Source organism: Heptranchias perlo, chromosome 3, assembly GCF_035084215.1.
Source record: "Heptranchias perlo isolate sHepPer1 chromosome 3, sHepPer1.hap1, whole genome shotgun sequence".
Taxonomy (NCBI): domain Eukaryota; kingdom Metazoa; phylum Chordata; class Chondrichthyes; order Hexanchiformes; family Hexanchidae; genus Heptranchias; species Heptranchias perlo.
In genome coordinates, this window is record NC_090327.1 from 138,694,952 (window position 1) to 138,701,328 (window position 6,377).

The following is a 6,377-nucleotide window of genomic DNA, read 5'->3' on the forward strand; positions in this document are numbered from 1 at the left end:
ACCCTCTGATGTATCTGTCTGATATTCACCCTCTGATGTATCTGTCTGATATTCACCCTCTGATGTATCGGTCTGATATTCACCCTCTGATGTATCTGTCTGATATTCACCCTCTGATATATCTCTCTGATATTCACCCTCTGATGTATCTCTCTGATATTCACCCTCTGATGTATCTGTCTGATATTCACCCTCTAATGTATCTGTCTGATATTCACCCTCTGATGTATCGGTCTGATATTCACCCTCTGATGTATCTGTCTGATATTCACCCTCTGATGTATCGGTCTGATATTCACCCTCTGATGTATCTGTCTGATATTCACCCTCTGATGTATCTGTCTGATATTCACCCTCTATCTGATATTCACCCTCTGATGTATCGGTCTGATATTCACCCTCTGATGTATCTCTCTGATATTCACCCTCTGATGTATCTGTCTGATATTCACCCTCTGATGTATCGGTCTGATATTCACCCTCTGATGTATCGGTCTGATATTCACTCTCTGATGGATCGGTCTGATATTCACTCTCTGATGTATCTCTCTGATATTCACCCTCTGATGTATCTGTCTGATATTCACCCTCTGATGTATCGGTCTGATATTCACCCTCTGATGTATCTCTCTGATATTCACCCTCTGATGTATCGCTCTGATATTCACCCTCTGATGTATCTGTCTGATATTCACCCTCTGATGTATCTGTCTGATATTCACCCTCTGATGTATCTCTCTGATATTCACCCTCTGATGTATTGGTCTGATATTCACCCTCTGATGTATCGGTCTGATATTCACCCTCTGATGTATCTGTCTGATATTCACCCTCTGTCTGATATTCACCCTCTGATGTATCGGTCTGTTTTTCACCCTCTGATGTATCTCTCTGATATTCACCCTCTGATGTATCTCTCTGATATTCACCCTCTGATGTATCTCTCTGATATTCACTCTCTGATGTATCTCTCTGATATTCACCCTCTGATATATCTGTCTGATATTCACCCTCTGATGTATCAGTCTGATATTCACCCTCTGATGTATCTCTCTGATATTCACCCTCTGATGTATCTCTCTGATATTCACCTTCTGTTGTATCTGTCTGATATTCACCCTCTAATGTATCTGTCTGATATTCACCCTCTGATGTATCGGTCTGATATTCACCCTCTGATGTATCGGTCTGATATTCACCCTCTGATGTATCTCTCTGATATTCACCCTCTGATGTATCTCTCTGATATTCACCCTCTGATGTATCTGTCTGATATTCACCCTCTGATGTATCTCTCTGATATTCACCATCTGATGTAACTGTCTGATTTTCACCCTCTAATGTATCTGTCTGATATTCACCCTCTGATGTATCGGTCTGATATTCACCCTCTGATGTATCTGTCTGATATTCACCCTCTGATGTATCGGTCTGATATTCACCCTCTGATGTATCTGTCTGATATTCACCCTCTGATGTATCTGTCTGATATTCACCCTCTGTCTGATATTCACCCTCTGATGTATCGGTCTGATATTCACCCTCTGATGTATCTCTCTGATATTCACCCTCTGATGTATCTGTCTGATATTCACCCTCTGATGTATCGGTCTGATATTCACCCTCTGATGTATCTGTCTGATATTCACCCTCTGATGCATCTGTCTGATATTCACCCTCTGATGTATCTGTCTGATATTCACCCTCTGATATATCTCTCTGATATTCACCCTCTGATGTATCTCTCTGATATTCACACTCTGATGTATCTGTCTGATATTCACCCTCTAATGTATCTGTGTGATATTCACCCTCTGATGTATCGGTCTGATATTCACCCTCTGATGTATCTGTCTGATATTCACCCTCTGATGTATCGGTCTGATATTCACCCTCTGATGTATCTGTCTGATATTCACCCTCTGATGTATCGGTCTGATATTCACCCTCTGATGTATCGGTCTGATATTCACCCTCTGATGTATCTGTCTGATATTCACCCTCTGTCTGATATTCACCCTCTGATGTATCGGTCTGATATTCACCCTCTGATGTATCTCTCTGATATTCACCCTCTGATGTATCTCTCTGATATTCACTCTCTGATGTATCTCTCCGATATTCACCCTCTGATGTATCGGTCTGATATTCACCCTCTGCTGTATCTCTCTGATATTCACCCTCTGATGTATCTCACTGATATTCACCCTCTGATGTATCTGTCTGATATTCACTCTCTGATGTATCTCTCTGATATTCACCCTCTGATGTATCAGTCTGATATTCACCCTCTGATGTATCTCTCTGATATTCACCCTCTGATGTATCTCTCTGATATTCACCCTCTGATGTATCGGTCTGATATTCACCCTCTGATGTATCGGTCTGATATTCACTCTCTGATGGATCGGTCTGATATTCACTCTCTGATGTATCTCTCTGATATTCACCCTCTGATGTATCTGTCTGATATTCACCCTCTGATATATCGGTCTGATATTCACGCTCTGATGTATCTCTCTGATATTCACCCTCTGATGTATCTCTCTGATATTCACCCTCTGATGTATCTGTCTGATATTCACCCTCTGATGTATCTGTATGATATTCACCCTCTGATGTATCTGTCTGATATTCACCCTCTGATGTATCTGTCTGATATTCACCCTCTGATGTATCTCTCTGATATTCACCCTCTGATGTATTGGTCTGATATTCACCCTCTGATGTATCGGTCTGATATTCACCCTCTGATGTATCTGTCTGATATTCACCCTCTGTCTGATATTCACCCTCTGATGTATCGGTCTGATTTTCACCCTCTGATGTATCTCTCTGATATTCACCCTCTGATGTATCTCTCTGATATTCACCCTCTGATGTATCTCACTGATATTCACTCTCTGATGTATCTCTCTGATATTCACCCTCTGATATATCTGCCTGATATTCACCCTCTGATGTATCAGTCTGATATTCACCCTCTGATGTATCTCTCTGATATTCACCCTCTGATGTATCTCTCTGATATTCACCTTCTGATGTATCTGTCTGATATTCACCCTCAAATATATCTGTCTGATATTCACCCTCTGATGTATCGGTCTGATATTCACCCTCTGATGTATCTGTCTGATATTCACCCTCTGATGTATCGGTCTGATATTCACCCTCTGATGTATCGGTCTGATATTCACCCTCTGATGTATCGGTCTGATATTCACCCTCTGATGTATCTCTGTGATATTCACCCTCTGATGTATCTCTCTGATATTCACCCTCTGATGTATCGGTCTGATATTCACCCTCTGATGTATCTGTCCGATATTCACCCTCTGATGTATCGGTCTGATATTCACCCTCTGATGTATCTCTCTGATATTCACCCTCTGATGTATCTCTCTGATATTCACCCTCTGATGTATCTGTCTGATATTCACCCTCTGATGTATCTGTCTGATATTCACTCTCTGATGTATCTCTCTGATATTCACCCTCTGATGTATCTGTCTGATATTCACCCTCTGATGTATCTCTCTGATATTCATTCTCTGATGTATCTCTCTGATATTCACCCTCTGATGTATCTGTCTGATATTCACCCTCTGATGTACCAGCCTGATATTCACCCTCTGATGTATCTCTCTGATATTCACCCTCTGATGTATCTCTCTGATATTCACCCTCTGATGTATCGGTCTGATATTCACCCTCTGATGTATCGGTCTGATATTCACTCTCTGATGGATCGGTCTGATATTCACTCTCTGATGTATCTCTCTGATATTCACCCTCTGATGGATCTGTCTGATATTCACCCTCTGATGTATCGGTCTGATATTCACCCTCGTATGTATCTCTCTGATATTCACCCTCTGATGTATCTCTCTGATATTCACCCTCTGATGTATCTGTCTGATATTCACCCTCTGATGTATCTATCTGATATTCACCCTCTGATGTATCTGTCTGATATTCACCCTCTGATGTATCTGTCTGATTTTCACCCTCTGATGTATCTCTCTGATATTCAACCTCTGATGTATCGGTCTGATATTCACCCTCTGATGTATCGGTCTGATATTCACCCTCTGATGTATCTGTCTGATATTCACCCTCTGATGTATCTGTCTGATATTCACTCTCTGATGTATCTCTCTGATATTCACCCTCTGATGTATCTGTCTGATATTCACCCTCTGATGTATCTCTCTGATATTCACCCTCTGATGTATCTGTCTGATATTCACCCTCTGATGTACCAGTCTGATATTCACCTTCTGATGTATCTCTCTGATATTCACCCTCTGATGTATCTCTCTGATATTCACCCTCTGATGTATCGGTCTGATATTCACCCTCTGATGTATCGGTCTGATATTCACTCTCTGATGGATCGGTCTGATATTCACTCTCTGATGTATCTCTCTGATATTCACCCTCTGATGGATCTGTCTGATATTCACCCTCTGATGTATCGGTCTGATATTCACCCTCGTATGTATCTCTCTGATATTCACCCTCTGATGTATCTCTCTGATATTCACCCTCTGATGTATCTGTCTGATATTCACCCTCTGATGTATCTATCTGATATTCACCCTCTGATGTATCTGTCTGATATTCACCCTCTGATGTATCTGTCTGATATTCACCCTCTGATGTATCTCTCTGATATTCACCCTCTGATGTATCGGTCTGATATTCACCCTCTGATGTATCGGTCTGATATTCACCCTCTGATGTATCTGTCTGATATTCACCCTCTGATGTATCTGTCTGATATTCACTCTCTGATGTATCTCTCTGATATTCACCCTCTGATGTATCTGTCTGATATTCACCCTCTGATGTATCTCTCTGATATTCACCCTCTGATGTATCTCTCTGATATTCACCCTCTGATGTATCTGTCTGATATTCACCCTCTGATGTATCTCTCTGATATTCACCCTCTGATGTATCTCTCTGAAATTCACCCTCTGATGTATCGGTCTGATATTCACCCTCTGTTGTATCGGTCTGATATTCACCCTCTGATGTATCTCTCTGATATTCACCCTCTGATGTATCTCTCTGATATTCACCCTCTGATGTATCGGTCTGATATTCACCCTCTGATGTATCTCTCTGATATTCACCCTTTGATGTATCTCTCTGATTTTCACCCTCTGATGTATCGGTCTGATATTCACCCTCTGATGTATCGGTCTGATATTCACCCTCTGATGTACCGGTCTGATATTTACCCTCTGATGTATCGGTCTGATATTCACCCTCTGTTGTATCGGTCTGATATTCACCCTCTGATGTATCTCTCTGATATTCACCCTCTGATGTATCTCTCTGATATTCACCCTCTGATGTATCTCTCTGATATTCACCCTCTGATGTATCTCTCTGATATTCACCCTCTGATGTATCTCTCTGATATTCACCCTCTGATGTATCTCTCTGATATTCACTCTCTGATGTATCTCTCTGATATTCACCCTCTGATATATCTGCCTGATATTCACCCTCTGATGTATCAGTCTGATATTCACCCTCTGATGTATCTCTCTGATATTCACCCTCTGATGTATCTCTCTGATATTCACCTTCTGATGTATCTGTCTGATATTCACCCTCAAATATATCTGTCTGATATTCACCCTCTGATGTATCGGTCTGATATTCACCCTCTGATGTATCTGTCTGATATTCACCCTCTGATGTATCGGTCTGATATTCACCCTCTGATGTATCGGTCTGATATTCACCCTCTGATGTATCGGTCTGATATTCACCCTCTGATGTATCTCTGTGATATTCACCCTCTGATGTATCTCTCTGATATTCACCCTCTGATGTATCGGTCTGATATTCACCCTCTGATGTATCTGTCCGATATTCACCCTCTGATGTATCGGTCTGATATTCACCCTCTGATGTATCTCTCTGATATTCACCCTCTGATGTATCTCTCTGATATTCACCCTCTGATGTATCTGTCTGATATTCACCCTCTGATGTATCTGTCTGATATTCACTCTCTGATGTATCTCTCTGATATTCACCCTCTGATGTATCTGTCTGATATTCACCCTCTGATGTATCTCTCTGATATTCATTCTCTGATGTATCTCTCTGATATTCACCCTCTGATGTATCTGTCTGATATTCACCCTCTGATGTACCAGTCTGATATTCACCCTCTGATGTATCTCTCTGATATTCACCCTCTGATGTATCTCTCTGATATTCACCCTCTGATGTATCGGTCTGATATTCACCCTCTGATGTATCGGTCTGATATTCACTCTCTGATGGATCGGTCTGATATTCACTCTCTGATGTATCTCTCTGATATTCACCCTCTGATGGATCTGTCTGAT